Genomic DNA, 19892 nt, shown 5'->3' on the forward strand with positions numbered 1-19892 from the left:
ACCGGCCACCATTCCAGGGGCTCTGCGATGCCGGCGAGGACAACTTCAGCCTCGTTGCCGGGAGCGGCAAGGCCTGCCTTGTCCTCACCAACAAAGACGATGATGCGTAGGTATGCACACAGACATGTACAAGATTGAATCAATTGCCCTGTTCCGCGGAAATACTTGTCCTTGCACTGTAGTTCATTCACTTAGTGTTGAAACTTTGGTATGCCAGGTTGTAGAATTGGAAGAGCTGATGAGAATTCTGCTTCTGCATTTCCTTTAATCTTTGTCATGAAAGTGAGGAAATGTTCAGCGTAAATGCAGTAAGATCAGTCTGTTTCCCTCCCGTCTATGTTATTTGTGGATATTGTCACGTGTAGAAGTGGCGTATGATCCTGACATAACCAAGATATATAGATGCACTTCTTCCTGAATGTTGTTATGTATATGTGGTTAACATATGTTAGTAACCAAATTTTGGGGGCACGTCCTTAGGTTCTTTTTGAGTGCACTAGACTTTGATCTTAAACTTACTACTCGGGTGTCATGGTAACAAAGCAAGTGAATAATGAGGAGCTTATTTTAGATGTTGAATTGTGGTAACATAGGCAGTAGATTGGCCATGTCCTCTATCCTTCAATAAATTTTCTCTTTATGTACATAGTTCATCCCTATATTTTGCATGAAATTTTCTCTGGTCTAACGTATAAAGTAGTTATTATTTGTTAGTTAGGTTCTATATTTGGACATATGAAAGCTTATCTTTTTGATATACACTATGATGGTTGTATGCACTATGATAGTTTGTATTCATCAAGTTGGATACTGGAATTGACAAAATGAAGTAAAGCTTAAGCCTAATGTGTATAATTAAGTTGTGAAGTTACCTTCTGGATTGACCGGTGCCATGTTTTTGTTGTAGATATTCACCACCAACAACAAGCTAAAGCAAATCTACGCCTAGCCCGGTTTTCTGTTGTAGATATTCACCAACAACAACAAGCTAAAGAAAATCTATGCCTAGCCAAACATCCGCAAGTCAGATCAGGTAAGCTATACTTCTCATTTTCTTCTGGCATGAAAGACCCACCAAGCGCAGGGTTGAGGCCAGTCTTCCGCTAGATCTTGTCATACCAGAGCAATTATTGACCTGATTCCCCTGCAGTTTGAAGAATTTGATAAATGAAGGGTAGAGCAGCCATTGTCTTGCTGCCCTTCTCCTTGTGTTGTCGTCGAAGCAAGTTGTGAGATGCAAGAAGAGAACATGCTGCTGGTGACTCCTCGGGAGACAAGGGACACTGTTTGGGCTACAAGAAAAAAAAGAATCCTGGTATGCAGCATGTGAGACACTGCGGACAGAGATGTTCCTGCTCATGACAGCGAAGAGGTTCTGTCCTTGGTTTTGTTGTTTCAAAATGTGAGCTGGTAGTGCATTTCCTGATAGAAAGCTGTTTCACTCAAGAAAATCTTGTTGCGGACATTGTGTTTACTTTTTTTTGCTGAAACTTGTGTGCTTGTTAGGTAGACCCTCTAGCGGACTGGCTATGCGGTGCATTGATGGCAGTGCTGCTGCTCCTGGGCTTGCCGAGGCCTCCTGTGCAGGCTTTGGTGGCCATGGCTTCGACCTCCTCGGCATGGCGGCCGTGTGTCTCAGCCTTGGTTACAAGATATCTGGAGTCCGGTGAGCTGTTGGTTCACCCTTCATTTCTTTGGCTCCGATGTGCTCTGATATCTGATATGTACTTATGCTCCGGCTTGATAGCTGCTGACCCAGTTTGAATTATGGTGATGATGTTCACCTGATCATATGATTCATATGTCGTGCAGGTAGGAAGGATGGGCGAGGCGCTGAACCTTGTTTGACTTGTGGTAGTCGGACACGGCGCTGGAGTGGTACAATGAGGTGCTAGTAGGTTGCCGTGGCACTCGTGTAGGAGAGGGAGAGGTGCAGCATGCTGCCCTGATGCAACAACAACGACAAAGGGAGAATTGGAGCTGGTAGCTGGCCTGGAGGGAGGAGACTCGGATCCGACGTGGTTTTCTTACATGAGTCGATGTGCTTGATAACCTGGGGACATCATGGTGCCTTTTGTGATCTGGGCAGTTTAGATATATGTTGGTAAGCAAGTGTATTAGTAGCACAAGAGGTCATGTGCAAGTATATCTAGTTGCTAGTTTGTGTGTTCTTCCCGAATGGGCTTTGCTGTATCTGGCTGATGTATTAGTGTGAGCACATACATCCATCGGACATGGGATCTTATGAAGCTTGCTACTGTCCGAATTTTGTTTTCATTGTAACCTGAAGCTGAAAGAATATTGCTAGAGCACTTGAAGATGTAGGAATTAGATTTTCCTTATTTCCGCCCAACGTCACATTTTGAGCTACGTCTGATTTGAATTGGATATTTTGTCTTGTCTGTCCATGAGCGTCAGTGTAGTGTATATGCCTATTGGTTCTGATTTGGTAGTAGCTTAGATTTGATAAATCCAATTTAGACGATTTGGTATTAGTACAAGTTGTCCCGTGGCCGGCAATTAATTGTATGATTGATCTAGCAACTGAGAGACAATGAAAAATCATCTACCATTGGTGCGTAGTGCATGGATTTAGCGGCCAGGATACACATTCAGCTGAGGATGATATAACCATGATGATAACCACGCTCTGCTTTTTTATTTATTTGTTCAGTCTTATCAGATAGAATCGATCTAGGCTAGAGATGAACACGTAGGTAGTGATGGACGAATCTGCATGCATAACAACGGATTAACTTATACTCACGTATATTCTTCTGTCTGTATCTCGTCTCTGTGAAACACGCTGACGGTGAATAGGGAAACTAGTATCTGAATTTTAGGAAGTAAACAGAGTATTGTTATTTCGGTTGGAAAAAAAGTCGTGAAATTTAAAAGCGACCCCTCTGATCCTTCCGCCCGGCATGCAAACAGTTGTTCTTGCTCCCATCCAATTGGTTCCGGAAAACGAGCCGCCCGTGAGGAGTTAATTGGGTTGATTGATTTTATCTATTAATTAGGATATCTCGTCTCTATGAAACACAATGAAGATCCCGCTGTAAATAGGGAAACTGCTAGTATCTGAATTTCAGGAATTAAACAGTTATTACGGTGGAAGAAAAAGAAATTGTGAAATTTAAAAGGAAATCCCTCTGATTCGGCATGCAAGACGGTGGACCTCCCATTGTTTCCGGGAAAACGAGCCGCCATTGCTTGTTGGTTTTTCCTTGTTTGACCGGAGAAGGGCCATGTCATCAATCCGTGTGGTTTAAACCATCCCTGATGTGAGGGATTGAAACGAACGAACAGAGGAGAGACCCAAAGCGAAATCTCATCTTTTTTCCCGCTTTTAGCTTTGCCCCAAATATTTTCAAACCAGCCTATCTCCTCTATAAGTACAAGGCCATCGCGGAAGACCGCGTGCGGGGAGCGTGTGTGACTTAGACTTTGACTTTTACTTGTCGAGGAGAGGAGAGGAGAGGAGATGAGATGACGATGCTTCGCGAGGCGACGGAGTGGTGAGCGAGGAAGCAGCATCTCCGTTTCTGTTCGTGGATGGGATCGCATGCTGGCCGGCCGGCTCCGAGGGAGCTCGATCTTGGATCTTCCGGCGATGGATCCAGGTAATGCCCAGCGATATGTTTTTCTTGTTGTTTTTTTTCTTCTTGCGTGGAAAAAGAAATCTACAGATCTGTGTGTTTGGATATATGAGTTTGGGGTTTATTCTTTCCCGGCAGGCCGGACCATGGATCGACCAGAAATGCTTTGCGAAATAATATGGGAAGCAGTAGACAGTCTGACTCTGAATATCCATATATACAGTTCCACAATTCAAGCAATCTTCTTGCCATTCCGCTCACATTCATCCGCGACCAAGTAGGAAGCGACAAACTTAGTTCATTGATCCCAGATTTGATAGCAATCTGAAGCCACCGTTCTAGATAGGAGGCAATCGAACTTATACACCATAGAAGATCAATTCTGCTAATACTGCTTCACCCATCGGAGTAGCTGCCTACTACCTGGCTTACTCAAAGGTCGTAGCCAGCTTGCCATAGATTAGGACACCCAGCGATGCAGCCGGACACGAGCAGCACGATGTCTGAAATGGCTCTTCCTTTAGTTATGCATTTGTGATACTAATTACCCCCTCTAGTGAATAAAACGTATTAATTGCTCATTTTAGAAGCTTTGGACCGTTATCTTCAAATGTATGTCCATTGAGCAAGATGTGAGGTGATGACCAGTGTTTAAAATATCAGGACGGCGACAAGGAATGGAACAGATGGATGAGAGAAGTCTGTAGATGATGTCCTCCATTGTGTACACATTTTTTCATGCCACGGCGACAAGGCTGTACTGATGGATGGTGTCACCTTATCCAGACCCCTGTGTTCCGTTGTTTATGTAGGAAAGAGTGTTGAATAAAAACACGTTACAACAATTATAGGATGTGTTGCAAAAAAAGTAATTGCGTACTTTGAATAATTGAGGATGATAAGTCAGTAAAATGTTGCTCTTAAAGATATTCCTTAGGTTTGGGATCAAATTTGATTACAAAGAGAACATTTCTTTACATACACGAATCTCTAACTCTTGTCCATGTTCTACAAACTCACATGCTAGACATATCCGGTACATGATACCACAAAGCCTAATTTTGCTACCTAGTGAAGTGCGTGTTCATAGGCTAGCTAGTTGCAAGTTTTGAAAGGCATATATCTTTTATCTCTAAATAGCAGCTCCCCACTAAAGCATTTCTATAAATATGCAAGCATTCCATATCATCAAGCATCTAATAGCTCCACCTCATCCAGTCATCCACGTCATCATGTCATCCATGTTTAATCTTTCCACGAGGTACCCTTTCAATTAATGTTAATTAATCTTTTGAAAACAGAGGAAACAATATAGTTCATCTTCTAAGCAGGCCCACTTCGTCTTCTACTACGTGAGTTCTAGCTCGTAATTTTACTCATGTTAAAGTCTCTCATTGTCCTAGGGAAAGTAATGAAGTAGCTCATACTTTGGCTTGTAAAGCGGAGGGACTGGTTTGAGGATCCGCCTGATTTTCTTTTAAGCCTCTTGACAAACGATGTAATTGTACTGTGATGTGAGAGCAACAAGTTTCTGACGCACTATTTCCCTTATCAGGAAACCAAACGAGACTGGAAGGTTTTTAATGAGACGACTTGCTTGTCCATTAATATAAGTATGTTTTACCTTAAAAAAACTCTCCACTATCAGCTTAAATGGAGAGAAAAGAAATGCTTTGCAAAAGAATATGGGAAGCAGTAGACAGTCCGACCCTGAATATCATCCATGGTAGTACCGATTAATTGGTCCATATATCCAGTTCCACAATTCAGGCAAGCTTCTTGCCATTCTGCTCACACTCATCGGTGACGCTGCCGTCGTTGTTGCCGGCGAGCTTCATGTACTTTTCCTTCCTGGTAAACCCAGTGCACACGTACCTGAGTTCCTTGGCAATCACCGCCTGCACGTGGCTGGCCACCTCGATGGCGCTCCTCCCACCGCCACCGCACGTCTCCTCGGGCCGCAGCGCCGGCAGGAACGTCACCCGGTACCCGGGCCGCGGGTTCATGTAGAAGAACCATGGGTCCATGGCCTTCCGTCAGCTCCGCGAACAGCGCCGAGAACCGCAGCAGGCATTGCTCCCGGCACGTCGTCCCCTCCGGGCACACCACCACGTCGCGACCCGACTCCAGCAGCGCCACGATGCGTGCCCTGTCGACCTCTCGGTCCCCCATCAGCACCACCGTCGGGACCGGCGAGATGGCCGTCGACATCCGACTCACATTGTAGGTCAGGCACGTCACCTGCCGCCCCATCGCGATGGACACGAAGATGGGGTCGACGGCGGTGCGGTGGTTGCAGACGAGGAGGGATCCCGGCATTCCACGGCTAGGTGGCGGCGGTGGCGTGCCGCGGATGGTGAGGCGGATGCCTGTAAACCGGTAGGCGTGGCGGACGAGGTGCCATGGGACGTGCAGGCTGATACAGACGCGGAGCAAGGCGAGGGCGAAGCCGACGGGGAGGTAGGCCAGCGAGAAGAGCGCGTGCTTCGGGTCCGGCCGACGGACGAGGCGGCCGTCGTGGAAGACGACACGGGAGAGCAGCGCGTCGGCGGCAGCGCATGGCGCACGCTTGTTGGTGGGCACCATGTAAGCTTCCTGCAAACATACACGAGCGGGAAATTAACAAATGAGTAAATTATCTTGGTGTGCCAAGATGAGTAAATTATGTTAATCTGAAGCAAAGATGACTGGCAAGGTACATACTAACGACCATTCAACAGCAAAATTTCCGTCTCAAAAAAAGAAGAAATTAAACTATCAATGTCCAATACGACATGCAACAACAGTGAGAAAGATATGATTTGAATGGCACTACTTTGGATGAAATTAGGCCAAGTCAGTATTGAAAATTCAGTTAGTAGCTAGTACATGGGTATATCTAAAGTCTAAACCTGAATCCACTGACAGCTGAAAACTTTTGCAGGCAGGTAAAAACTAGAGGTAATTTTTTTCTACCAAGCAAACGGTATAGCTGTAAATAATCTTGGCGCCAAGACATATAAAAGATCGATCTGCTAATAGTAGTGTAGCAGTACATACTTGACGAAAGTTCCAACTGTCCATCTCAAAAAAGAAGAGAAGTTAACTGTCATCTCAAAAAAGAAGAGAAGTTAACTGTCATTGTCCAAAACAACAGGGCAACAGCACAGAGAAAGATATGGTTTGATTAGTACCACGAAATTAGAAGAAATTAGGACAAGTGAGTTATTTGAACGTTTAAATTTATAATTATTAGCACATGTGTACATCTAAACCTGAATCCACTATCAGATGAAAACTTTTACAGGCAGGTAAAAAGTAAAAACTAGACGGAACCTTCTTGTTCTTTGATGGCCAGACAGGGAGGGAAAAGGTGCTCTGAAAAAGCTAGGAGCCACACAAAATTCGTGCAACTCCAGCCACCACAAGATACGAGTAGTAGCTCATGGAGACGCCATGAGCACTCAAAGAATAATCGGCAGAAATTCACAGAAACTGATCGAAGAAACTGACAATGGATGAACTGAATCGAAGCAAGAAGAATATACCTTGCAGATGGCCATGAAGTCGTGGTCGCTCTCGCGATCGCCGAGCCCGACGTCGGGCATGTCGCCGCCGGCGAACATCCTCTCCACGACCTCCCTCTTCCGCGCCCCAACGAGCACGCTCTCGATCACCCCCGTGAACCGCCTTCCGCCGGCGAACGTCCTGAGCTCCGTGCCAGCCACCTCGGCACGCAAAAACTCCTTCACGAACGGGCCAACCATGACCGCCGGCGACGCGGTGACCACGACCCGCCTCCCGGCGCCGCACCCGCGAAACACCTCCCACGCGTCGGCGCGCACCCCGGCGGCGTAGTGCCGCGGGAGCACGCCCCTGGCCACGGCCTCCACGTCGTCCACGCGGAGCCCGGCGAAGGTGGCGAAGACGAGCAGCGCGATGGCGGCGGGCTCGGAGACGGCGGTGTAGAGGAGCAGGATGAGCGGGGCGAGGAGGAGGAGCGCCAGGGCGCGCAGGTAGCTTCCCGCCTCGAGGGCGACGAGGAAGTAGTAGGGGAACGCCGAGGAGGATGCGAGCAGCGTCCCGTTCAGGTCCGACGCCGCCGTTCGCCGCTCGCGCGCGGACGGGTCGTACGCCGACAGCGGCGGGAACCTCGGCGGTGATGGCGTCGTGGGACTGGGCGGCGCCATGGGTTGATGGTTAGGCGAACCGGCACGGGAGGTTGGTGATTGGCTGGTGGTATGAGTGCGCGTAGGGTCGGCCAGTTGGTGGTTGCGGTGGCTCAGCGGCTCACCAGCGGTGCTGTCGCGGCGGCGGCCGGCATTGATGATGGCGACGGCGATGGCAAGGACTCGTTCTGGTTTGCTGGAAAGCAGAGTGCGGCCGGGGACTCCTGTGTTTGTTGTACCAACGCCCTCCTAGTACAATCGCTCGGTCGGTCGGCCATCCCAGCTCCTACTACCGCAGGTACACTCATTTGTGGACGGAGGGAGTACTTACTAATTTCGGCCGGTCGGTCGGTCGGCCGGGAACAACTAATCGTTAATTTCCTTGGTACTACTACTACCAATTAATTAATCAAAGCGCGCGCAACATTTCATCATCAATCAACAAATTAATTCCTTAGCCGGTCGGTCGGTGTAGTCTCCTTCTTTGCGCAGCTTGCTCCATGCCCGCCTCCACCACATGCACACCGTGGCGCAGGAGAACCATTCACCCTTGGCCTTGGGGTACCTGACGCGGAGGGAGTCGGAGGTGTGCTTGACCGAGGTGGTGTTGGGGTGCATATAAGAAATACACCTTTTCACATAGCTTCTGGACTGGAGCAATATCATACCAACCTCACACAAAGATTACAACAAAAATTTAAGCATTTTTTCACATAGAAGAAGCTTGCCAGGGCTGTCGAGACAGCCAAACCAAACCACATGGCTTGGCCTCCTTGTCCTCAGTGGGTCTAAATTTTAGCAAAGTTAAGACATACTTTTATAGACAGAAGGAGTAGTATATTACAACAATTCGAAACATTACTTCAAATAGACCAACAAGCAGCATCACAACAGCTCCGAGATGGACGCCTGACTGAATCAGCCAAAGATGAGCCACGGAATGTCGTCCTCGCCGGCGACTAGCCATCCCCTGCACCAGCACCAGATCAATGCAGAGTTTCAGCATTGCAGTGACCAGACATATACAGTTTCCTAGCACGCTTACACTCACCAATTCAACTACATATATGGAATTAATACTTAAAGTCCTACCAACGATAAACGCTAAGGATTATGCACAGCCTGACATTACAAACAAAGCAATCTAATTAACATCATATTGTAAAACAGAGAGGCTCTGTTTTTCCAAAACCAAAACAAAGCTTCTGAAGATTGACCGGCAATGATGTCGACACAAAACTGGAGTCTCCAGGCCAGCAATGAGCATGTTACTCTAAACATCACGGTATTCTTCTCCTACTAGCAATAAAATATAAAGATTGTATACGGCCTAACATTACCAACAAGCCACTCCGGCTCAGCGTCCCAGCAGCTACCTAACCACCACCGGACAATGCACGAGACTCGGCCGCCGGCACGTCCTCTGTCCAACACCTGCAATTATTTGATAAAGCAAAAACATTCAGGTCAGGAAACAAAGACGGATAGACCACATCAACACTAGTTTCACACATCATGCTTCAAAGGCAGAAAGACTGTATTCAAGTCTAACCATGAACATAATTACGCTTGGAAAGCTCCTACCGGGAGTAGCAACTTTAATACGAAAATTACATGTGTGCCTTGGCACGACGATGAAGCCGGTGACACTTAGCTTTCTTTCTTCCGTCTGTTTCCACAGTTGCCATACCTCCAGCGGTGCTCCACCATCTTTTGTGCATGAAGCTCCACCTGCAAGATCACCAAAATCACAAATCACATACAGAACTGATGTACCTAGTAAAGCGATAATCCACCTTAAGCACAACATTGATCTCACCATCACACTCAATACTTGAAGCGGCAAGCAGATCACGAGCAGCTTCCTCCCACACGTAGAGCAAATAATTAGCCATTCCACGGGTTCTGCAGCCTTCTGCAGAGCCAGGGTTGATCTTTAGATACAAGGACTGGTTAATCACAGGGAGCAACTATATAGGCTAATGAAAACCTGCTTAAGAACACCTGAAACTTAAGGGGATAACTACCTGAGTTGGGCCGTACCAATGACATTAGCAGTGTTTCCAATCCAAAGTGAGCAAAAACTTTCATCCTTGATTGTCTGCTCAAAGCAGAGACGAATACCCTTATAGTGTATCACATGGAAAAGTTGCACTACATGCTTGTGAGAACTGAGTGATGCAAATCCTCCAAGTCAGTCATCCTGGTGCTCTACATTTTAAAGAAAATGCAATTATATTTGTAGGCAGTAGCAACATAAATTCTGCAAGCAACAAAAGTGTTCACAAAAAACCATGAATCAAACATTTTCAGTGTGTTTCCATCAAAGTTTCAATCCAGGCTCACCCAGTAGCATCACATACATTGTTCATATCACTAGTTGTTCATATTCTTGCTAGCATTCATCGATTACCTCCGCTGATAGTTCATATCAGTACAACTAGTGAAAATATTCATCACCTTTGATATGCATGCAAAGTTCTGAACATGAAAACAACTCCACTCGCTGAAAATGAAAAGATGAGGGATGAGATGTCTCACCTGCAGATGATCTGGATGGTGTGTTCATGGTGTAAGTATGGTTGTAGCCGAAGAAGAACACTCGTGTCACCACAGCAACGACCACTTGAGGATGACACCGTTGTATACAGCACCGCCATAACGCCACAAAAATGCACGGTTGCTGAGAGTTCAGATTCAGCCTTAGCCAACATCTTCTTCAATTTTCCCTGAAGAAAAAAGAAAAAGACACAATTGGAGTAAATTCGACACAACAATTTCAACCTTGTTGAGTAAAAGGGGAAGTTTATCGGAACAATACATATCAAGCAGAATATATCATTAGTGAAAATAAATAGCCCCACTAATCTGCTTTGGCCAACCACTTAATAAGAATCACCTTGAAGAAATAATTTGCTGCAATTCACAGACAAGAGGGCGCTGTTCAGAAAACAATATTCACTGTTCACTGTATGGATCAGAAATTACGCACTGCCATTTTAATATTCGGATGGTGTGGAGGAGGATGGCAAAAATGCTGAGGAAATGGACACATTTGTGTCCTACCCAGGCGAAAACAAAACTGGAAGAGTGAACCTTGGAGTTGGATAAAAAGACGCAAGAAATTCCCCAGCTAAGTTGGCGATGAAAAGAAGGAAGGTGCTGGAGATTGCTGGACCTGGGACTCCGGAAGCTCGATCTGAGAATCGTATCAAGACCTAGGTCTCCCCTCGTTTTACCAGGTGGCAGAATGTTCAAACCAAGAGTAGCAAAAAGATTGATGAGACTGTTAAAATCCTGAGTTGTAATAGATGTACTTTACGATCAGATTTCAGTAGATTTTGTGGTCTCTGTAGAGACTATAATAATCTGGGATACAAATATGTGTGACATTGTTTCATTTCTATGAAATGGGACAGGGCAAAATGCCTTATATCTAAAAAAAAAAAGTTGCAGCAAGGTTGGCTCCTTGAGTTAATAAACCTCAAAGATTGCTCTGATCTAATATGTGGGTTAACCATTCCTATTGGAGTACTGAGAAGATATTATTGACTATTCCTTGGAGTTAATTAAACAGGCAAGATTAACATTCCAGTTTGCTTTAAAAAAAAACCAGTTTGACAAAGTACTCACATAGTCACATTTAGCTAGAGTGTACTACTGCAATTTGAATCAAAGCACACAGGAACCATTAGATTCGGAAATCAAACCAACTGAATTATTGATGTGTCCTTGCTTTGCTTCTTCCAGTTAACTAACCTCAAAGCTTTAACTGATCTAATCTGTTGAGTATACTAGTACTGACAACAAACAGGTGTTCCTGGATAAACTACTGACAACGAACAAAAATGATTGCACATGTATCAACATTTCACGTTCAGGAAAACCACGCCGCCAAGCTTACCCAGCCACTCGAGCACTCGAACTTGAGGGCCTACTGGGTCAGTATGTAGAACGCGTGCCTCGTCTTCCCATCCTCCGGCACAAAGGCCGGGAGCCACCCTACCTCCACCACGCCAGGTAGCAGTGTCGATTCTTGTGGGCTCAAGTCTGAAAGAAAATGCAACACGACTTCAGTGTCAACCACAAACTCAAGTTCGGAGTGAAAATAAATATGATGGCAAGAAAATGTGGCATTAAGATGTGAATTGGACAGAAACAAGTATAGTGCTTGCATAGCATTTTTTTTTTTTGCAGCAACGTTGAGTTAGTTAACCGCAAGGGCTTGCGCTGGTCTAATCTATGGGTGACGCACAGACAGCAAATACGTGTGCTGATATTAAACTCTGTACATGTATTTTCGTTGAACTGAACCAACATACATCAATCTAGGTAATTTAGGCAACACATACATGGACAAACAAAGGCGGGCTCCCTGGTTCTGATCCAAAATCATCTACGCACACACGCGGACTGCAATTCCGAAATCAGAACCCAGGTCCAATCAAATCGAGATCAGCAAAGTTATTTGGGCTTTGCTACATCAAGGTCGACCTTGATCTAGCTTTACAACGAGGTCAATCCGACCAGGTTGCTCTTTCCTCTTTTGGTAAGAGTACTTTCCGTAAATAGACAGTACCGGCCCGTGCCAGAAATTAGGCGTACAGCTCGCGCGTCGTGCGTGCTGGCATGATTACGTTGACCCCAAAAGCAGCCACCACTATTGCCCCAACATCGGATCCCAAAGAAGTTATTTTGGACATCAAATTACGGAGTACATTTAACTTAAATAGCTACAGATCCTTTTAGACAATAAAATACATGTAACTTAAACACTGCAGATCCCAGCTTAAAAATTACATGTTACATTACATGTAACTTAAATAGCTGCAGATCCTTTTAGACAATAAAATACATGTAACTTAAACATTGCATATCCCAGCTTAAAAATTACATGTTACATGTAACTTAAATAGCTGCAGATCCTTTTAGACAATAAAATACATGTAACTTAAACATTGCAGATCCCAGCTTAAAAATTACATGTTACATGTAACTTAAATAGCTGCAGATCCTTTTAGACAATAAAATACATGTAACTTAAACACTGCAGATCCCAGCTTAAAAATTACACCCTCTCGATAAAATACAGAGTCAGTTCAGCAAAAATTATATAAATGAATAGTTACTGGTATAAAAAAAATCCAGATTTGTGTTCTAATTGTCATCCTCCAAAAAGAAAAACTTTGCCATAAGAAGCTCTCTACTGCTGCAGAAACGGAGGGCGACTTGGAGCTCTTCAACATTGGCTTAGCGCCGCCCAACCGTCCAGGGCGTCATGGCCAAGGCGTCCAGATGCGGTGGCGAGGTGTTGCTGGACAACTAGCTCCAGGACAACCTGATCTACAGGCTTCTGATCCGCACCGCCTCAACAACTTCCTCCGTGCTTCGTTGCCATCCCAATGCGCCGCCATCAGAAGTTCCATCACGGTCTGTGTGGGGGGGCTTGAGTGGGACAGGGAGCATTGCAATTACATGGATATTTAGGAAAAATCAAATATTCCACTCTTTGTGTTACATCCCAGGTGCATGTATGTGTATGCATCCTTGTACCAAACTTGAAATTTAAAAACTGGACATCATATACCAAGTTCTTTAGTCCTGGAATGTAACGAACCCAGCAACTATGCACCTGATGTATGCCCTTCTTTTTGTTACATCCCGGTGTGCGGTGCATGCATGTGTATGCCTTTCATTTCCCTGTAAGATATATACGTCGAAAATGAACTACCATCCTAGGTAAGTTAGCGCTCATGGTAATTTAACTAACACCCAGCTGAGTTACATCGACAATAAAAAGAACTACCATCCCGGTGATTTTACAACACGGTAGTTTAACAAACATCTCCAGATTAGTTACGCCGCGATAAAAGGAACTGCCACCCAGGCGAGTTACGTCGCGGAAGTTTAACTAACATCTTCGGTTAGTTAGGCTGCAATAACAACGAACTAGCACCCAGGGTGAGTTGTGCCACGGTAGTTTAACTAACATCCATGGTTAATTACGTTGTGATAAAATAAACTACCGCCCAGGGTGGGTTACGCCGCGGAAATTTAACTAACATCCTGGTGAGTTCATGTAGAATCCTATATTACATGTAATGAAAACAAGGGGGACACATGACACATATGCGCAACATTTAGACGGGGGTCTAAAGTGGAAGCTTTGGTGTGCTAACCTATATTTGATGCGTGCACAAAATTAGTCACCCTTGAGATCAGAATCCCCGATACATCCACCCCAAACAGCACGAGGTAATTGGTCCCAAAATCTTACATAAGAATAAAACAAAATCAGTCAGCCGGACGCCAATATAGCCACGCCCAGCACAACCTGATGTAAAACATGAGAATAAACAAAATTCGACAACAGGAGTGCAGCGCAGCGTTACCTCGTGCAACTGCTAGAGATCCCTCACCACACGAGCACCACACCGATCTGGATCCCCACCGATGCCGAAGGTGCAAAGGACGGATGTCCAGGAGAGCCGTTGTGATAGCTTCTTGAGCACGGCAGCGAGACGCGACTCTCCCAGCCTCCCTAAAAAAATCTGAATTATTACATGTACAACCAGGAACTAATTTCTGTCTATTAAAGTTGCATCGTCCCACCTAGCAAAAAATTGTTGCCTTCTATCAAAATTGCATGCATTGAAGAAATTTGAACCTGCTGAACTACTACCGTTCCAGCGTGGGGATGCTTAGTTGATTGTTCATCAGCAAAAGGGCAACAAATGAAGAAAAATCTAAAAAGAATAGGTTACATGTACAGAAAGATTCCATCTGATTTTTTTTGGATGGAACTCACACTATTTCAATTCTATCTTGGGGGTGCTGAGATGGTTGTCCATAAGTAAAATTTGCATCAGATTACATTTACTTGCCGGAGAAACTCCAATCTAAAAGAATATTAAATCTAGAAATTTTAGCATGAGTACCATCTAGTAGATGACACCTAGACTACATGCTGCATCTGAAAAACTCTCATCCAATGCCCTAAATAATTAACGATTCTACGAGCTAGATAACTCCCATCTAAAAAGATTACACCTAGAAAAAATAGCATGAAGTACCATCTAGTACAGCAACAGAAACCGGTGCATGTTCTAAGCTAGAATCTTCAGATTCAGTTGGTTATTCATATTACAACAACTCAAACGTCTCTTGACAATACCGGAGTGTAGCCTATTAGTACTGACCGCTGACCAAAATCAAAATCTATAGCACACATATAGCTTCTAATATGGTGGCCAATGTTATTTGATTTAAACAAAACAACTGTTTTCCGGCTGGCCGACTAATTGATTAGGGCCTGACTACAACGAGGTCGATCTTGTTTTTACCTTACAGTGAGGTCAGAAAAACTTTCCTTCACCGTATGGAGAATCTTTCCGTAAATAGATGTGGTTGGGACCATAGCTAGTTGCATGTGGGACGGAGCCATCGATACACGCACGGGAAGGAGCCATCGGCATGAAATCCCCCACCGCTCGCTCTTTTCCATAATTAGTTTACATCCTTCAAAACAGAAAGTATAAAACATCCAAGATCTAGTTATGGGAACAACATCCGTCCATCACAGGTACATATTCCGCAGTAACATCTACACACTGTTTTTGATAAGTTACATCAAGGACCGTATTTGATTCATTCCTGGTGCTCTGTCACTTTTTTGTTGAGCATTAAAAAACTCATATGTCTCTATGCTGTTACATCCCAATCTCAAACCCTCACGCGAAGCACGAGGGTTATTGACGGGTGCAAAGTGGTAGAAAGCAACGTGCGACTAGAAAGACTTAAATGGTGGTGCTGATGTTGGCACTGGGCATCCACGCGAAGCGCGGTTATTGGCACGACGTCGGTGTGGTGAGGCGACATATGGACTACACCGGTGTGAGGAAGGAGCCCGGGTGCAAGCTGGTTGGAGGTCAGGATTGAGGTGCATGCATGCCTTCGTTTCCGAGAGATGTGTCTCTACTCGGCGCCCAGCTACCGGATGCTCCAGATTTAGATGTGAAAAAAGACACATATTGTGTTGTATTTGCCTGGTTTTAATGGAAATTGTGCGACTATACGATACAGAGCAGCACCCATCAATGACAGCATGAGCACCAGAGGCCATTTAAGCTCAACCGTCCAACACTTCTAAGATTTCAGATAGACCACAATGGTAATAGTACCAGACCATTGTTTAAGACTCGAGAGAACCAGATCGAGCAACAGATGGAAGTTTTCAGAGCATGTTGCTTGTTGCATCTATCTAATTCCAAGCGATGGGACGCCTCTGATGTGTACACATATTGGAGAGTCTGTAAGACCTAAAAGGAGCATATTGGAGGTTACACTAATCTAGATGTCACTAATTTGCCAGATGTTACACAGCGAGCCTAATCTAGATGAAATTTACACGATGTTACACAGCCGGCCGGATGTTACGAGTAATCTAGATGTCACTAGTTTAGATGTCGAGTAATTTACTAGTGAGGTACGTATGCTCCAACCCTGTAACATCCTCGTATTTCATAGATGTTCCACAGCCAAAACACATCCCATGAAGAACAATTGTTAGTATCAGTTCAGATCTAACACATAAAGCCGACGAGGATGTTCTTGGGTTAGAGCATACACACCTTACAAGAGGGATGTAGCAGCCGACCGCCGAGGATGTGGCCGGCGACGAGTGGATGTGACCGGCGTCGCGTGGATGTGACCCGTGACGCTAGAAATGTGGACGTCGTCGCGAGGATGTGGCCAGTTGTTGAACCGGAAGGTAACCATGCCGGCGTCACGAACTCCTTCATGGACGGCATCTGCGAGGTGGAGCAGATATTCCACTCGTACCAGACGGAGGAGACCCGACCTGCGGCTTGCGGATGCGGAGGTCGATGTTGTTGAGGCCGATCTTTGTAGAGCACGCCCTGTGATGCCTCTTGTGACATGGGCTCACGTGATACACACGATGTACTTGTTGAGCTTGGGCTCGTCGGCGGCTGCGCGCAGGCCGCGTGTGGCAAGCGGCGGACGGATGCGGGGGCTGGGGTGGCGGTGGGAAGGAGGAAAGGTGAGCGCCATGGACTGCATGGCGGCGGCGGCGTCCGGATCTGCGCGACGAAGATGGAGATAGGCGGATTTGGGGGAGAAATGGGCTGACGTCTGCTATCTCTGTCCTCGTCTGACCTTCGCGTACTCGCATCAGCCTCGAGCCCTCGACACGCGCGGGTCGTCCGATGTCCATCGAGCGGAGAGCGGCGCGACCTCGCTGTAAGCCATAAACAAGGTCGACAGATTTCTCTGTCGACCTTGTTTATGGCTTACAGCGAGGTCGCGCCGCTCGCCGCTCGATGGACATCGGACGACCCGCGCGTGTCGAAGGCTCGAGGCTGATGCGAGTACGCGACCAAGGTCAGACGAGGACAGAGATAGCGGACGTCGACCATTTCTCCCCAAATCCGCCCATCTCCATCTTCGTCGCGCAGATCCGGGACGCTCGCCGCCGCCATGCAGTCCATGGCGCTCACCTTCCCTCCCTTCCCACCGCCACCCCGGCCCTCGCATCCGTCCGCCGCCTTGCCACACGCGTGCGCGCCGCGCCGCCGACGAGCCCAAGCTCAACAAGTACATCGTGTGTATCACGGAGCCCATGTCACAAGAGGCATCGCAGGCGTGCTCTACAGCATCGGCCTCAACAACATCGACCTCCGCATCCGCAAGCCGCAGGTCGGGTCTCCTCCGTCTGTACGAGTGGAATATCTGCTCCACCTCGCGGATGCCGTCCATGAAGGAGTTCGTGACGCCGGCATGGTTACCTTCCGGTTCAACAACTGGCCGGATCCTCGCGACGGCGTCCACATTTCTAGCGTCACGGGTCACATCCACGCGACGCCGGTCACATCCACTCGTCGCCGGCCACATCCTCGGCGGTCGGCTGCTACATCCCTCTTGTAAGGTGTGTATGCTCTAACCCAGTAACATCCTCGTCGGCTTTATGTGTTAGATCTGAACTGATACTAACAATTGTTCTTCATGGGATGTGTTTTAGCTGTGGAACATCTATGAAATACGAGCATGTTACTGAGGTTGGAGCATACATACCTCACTAGTAAATTACTGACATCTAAACTAGTGACATCTAGATTACTTGTAACATCTGGCTGGCTGTGTAACATCGAGTAAATTTCATCTAGATTAGGCTCGACTGTGTAACATCTGACAAATTAGTGACATCTAGATTAGTGTAACCTCCAATATGCTCCTTTTAGGTCTTACAGACTCTCCAATATGTGTACACATCGAGGCGTCCCATCGCTTGGAATTAGATAGATGCAACAAGCAACATGCTCTGAAAACTTCCATCTGGTGCTCGATCTGGTTCTCTAGAGTCTTAAACAATGGTCTGGTACTATTACCATTGTGGTCTATTTGAAATCTTAAGTGTTGGACGGTTGAGCTTAAATGGCCTCTGGTGCTCATGCTGTCATTGATGGGTGCTGCTCTGTATCAGATAGTCAGTACAATTTCCATTAAAACCAGGCAAATACAACACAATATGTGTCTTTTTTCACATCTAAATCTGGAGCATCCGGTAGCTGGGCGCCGAGTAGAGACACATCTCTGGAAACGAAGGCATGCATGCACCTCAATCCTGACCTCCAACCAGTTGCACCCGGGCTCCTTCCTCACACCGGTGTAGTCCATATGTCGCCTCACCACACCGACGTCGTGCCAATAACCGCGCTTCGCGTGGATGCCCAGGACAACATCAGCACCACCATTTAAGTCTTTCTAGTCGCACGTTGCTTTCTACCACTTTGCACCCGTCAATAACCCTCGTGCTTCGCGTGAGGGTTTGAGATTGGGATGTAACAGCATAGAGACATATTGAGTTTTTTTATGCTCAACAATAAAGTGACAGAGCACCAGGAATGAATCAAATACGGTCCTTGATGTAACTTATCAAAAACAGTGTGTAGATGTTACTGCGGAATATGTACCTGTGATGGACGGATGTTGTTCCCATAACTAGATCTTGGATGTTTTATACTTTCTGTTTTGAAGGATGTAAACTAATTATGGAAAAGAGCGAGCGGTGGGGATTTCATGCCGATGGCTCCTTCCCGTGCATGTATCGATGGCTCCTTCCCACATGCAACTAGCTATGGTCCCAACCACATCTATTTACGGAAAGATTCTCCATACGGTGAAGGAAAGTTTTTCTGACCTCACTGTAAGGTAAAAACAAGATCGACCTCATTGTAGTCAGGCCCTAATCAATATGCTTAGTCGGCCAGCCGGAAAACAGTTGTTTTGTTTAAATCAAATAACATTGGCCACCATATTAGAAGCTATATGTGTGCTATAGATTTTGATTTTGGTCAGCGGTCAGTACTAATAGGCTACACTCCGGTATTGTCAAGAGACGTTTGAGTTGTTGTAATATGAATAAGCAACTGAACTGAAGATTCTAGCTTAGAACATGCACCGGTTTCTGTTACTGTACTAGATGGTACTTCATGCTATTTTTTCTAGGTGTAATATTTTTAGATGGGAGTTATCTAGCTCGTAACTGTTAATTATTTAGGGCATTGGATGAGAGTTTTTCAGATGCAGCATGTAGTCTAGGTGTCATCTACTAGATGGTACTCATGCTAAAATTTCTAGATTTAATATTCTTTTAGATTGGAGTTTCTACGGCAAGTAAATGTAACTGATGCAAATTTTACTTATGGACAACCATCTCAGCACCCCCAAGATAGAATTGAAATAGTGTGAGTTCCATCCAAAAAAAATTCAGATGGAATCTTTCTGTACATGTAACCTATTCTTTTTAGTTTTTTCTTCATTTGTTGCCCTTTTGCTGATGAACAATCAACTAAGCATCCCCAGTCCCCACGCTAGAACGGTAGTAGTTCAGCAGGTTCAAATTTCTTCAATGCATGCAATTTTGATAGAAGGCAACAAATTTTTGCTAGGTGGGACGATGCAACTTTAATAGACAGAAATTAGTTCCTGGTTGTACATGTAATAATTCAGATTTTTTTAGGGAGGTGGGAGAGTCGCGTCTTGCCGCTGTGCTCAAGACGCTATCACGACGGCTCTCCTGGACATCCGTCCTTTGCACCTTCGGCATCGGTGGGGATCCAGATCG

General features: G+C 45.8%; 2 long non-coding RNA genes and 1 pseudogene across 3 annotated transcripts; 2 read left to right on the forward strand and 1 right to left on the reverse strand.

The window, feature by feature from the left end:
* Window position 1: 1 nt before the first annotated feature.
* On the forward strand, window positions 2-1023 carry LOC124686144. The gene is made up of 3 exons (XR_006997737.1): window positions 2-110; window positions 218-308; window positions 908-1023. It is a non-coding gene; the product is annotated as an uncharacterized LOC124686144 (long non-coding RNA).
* A 130-nt stretch (window positions 1024-1153) lies between these two features.
* Window positions 1154-2504, forward strand: LOC124686145. Of its 2 annotated transcripts, none has more exons than XR_006997738.1 (3): window positions 1154-1402; window positions 1507-1666; window positions 1813-2504. It is a non-coding gene; the product is annotated as an uncharacterized LOC124686145 (long non-coding RNA). The 2 variants fall into 2 exon arrangements; XR_006997739.1 differs by having other exon boundaries at window positions 1511-1666.
* Window positions 2505-5365: 2861 nt separating this feature from the next.
* LOC124689407 lies at window positions 5366-7768 on the reverse strand (annotated as a pseudogene).
* Window positions 7769-19892: the final 12124 nt, after the last annotated feature.

Source organism: Lolium rigidum, chromosome 2 (genome assembly GCF_022539505.1).
Source record: "Lolium rigidum isolate FL_2022 chromosome 2, APGP_CSIRO_Lrig_0.1, whole genome shotgun sequence".
Taxonomy (NCBI): domain Eukaryota; kingdom Viridiplantae; phylum Streptophyta; class Magnoliopsida; order Poales; family Poaceae; genus Lolium; species Lolium rigidum.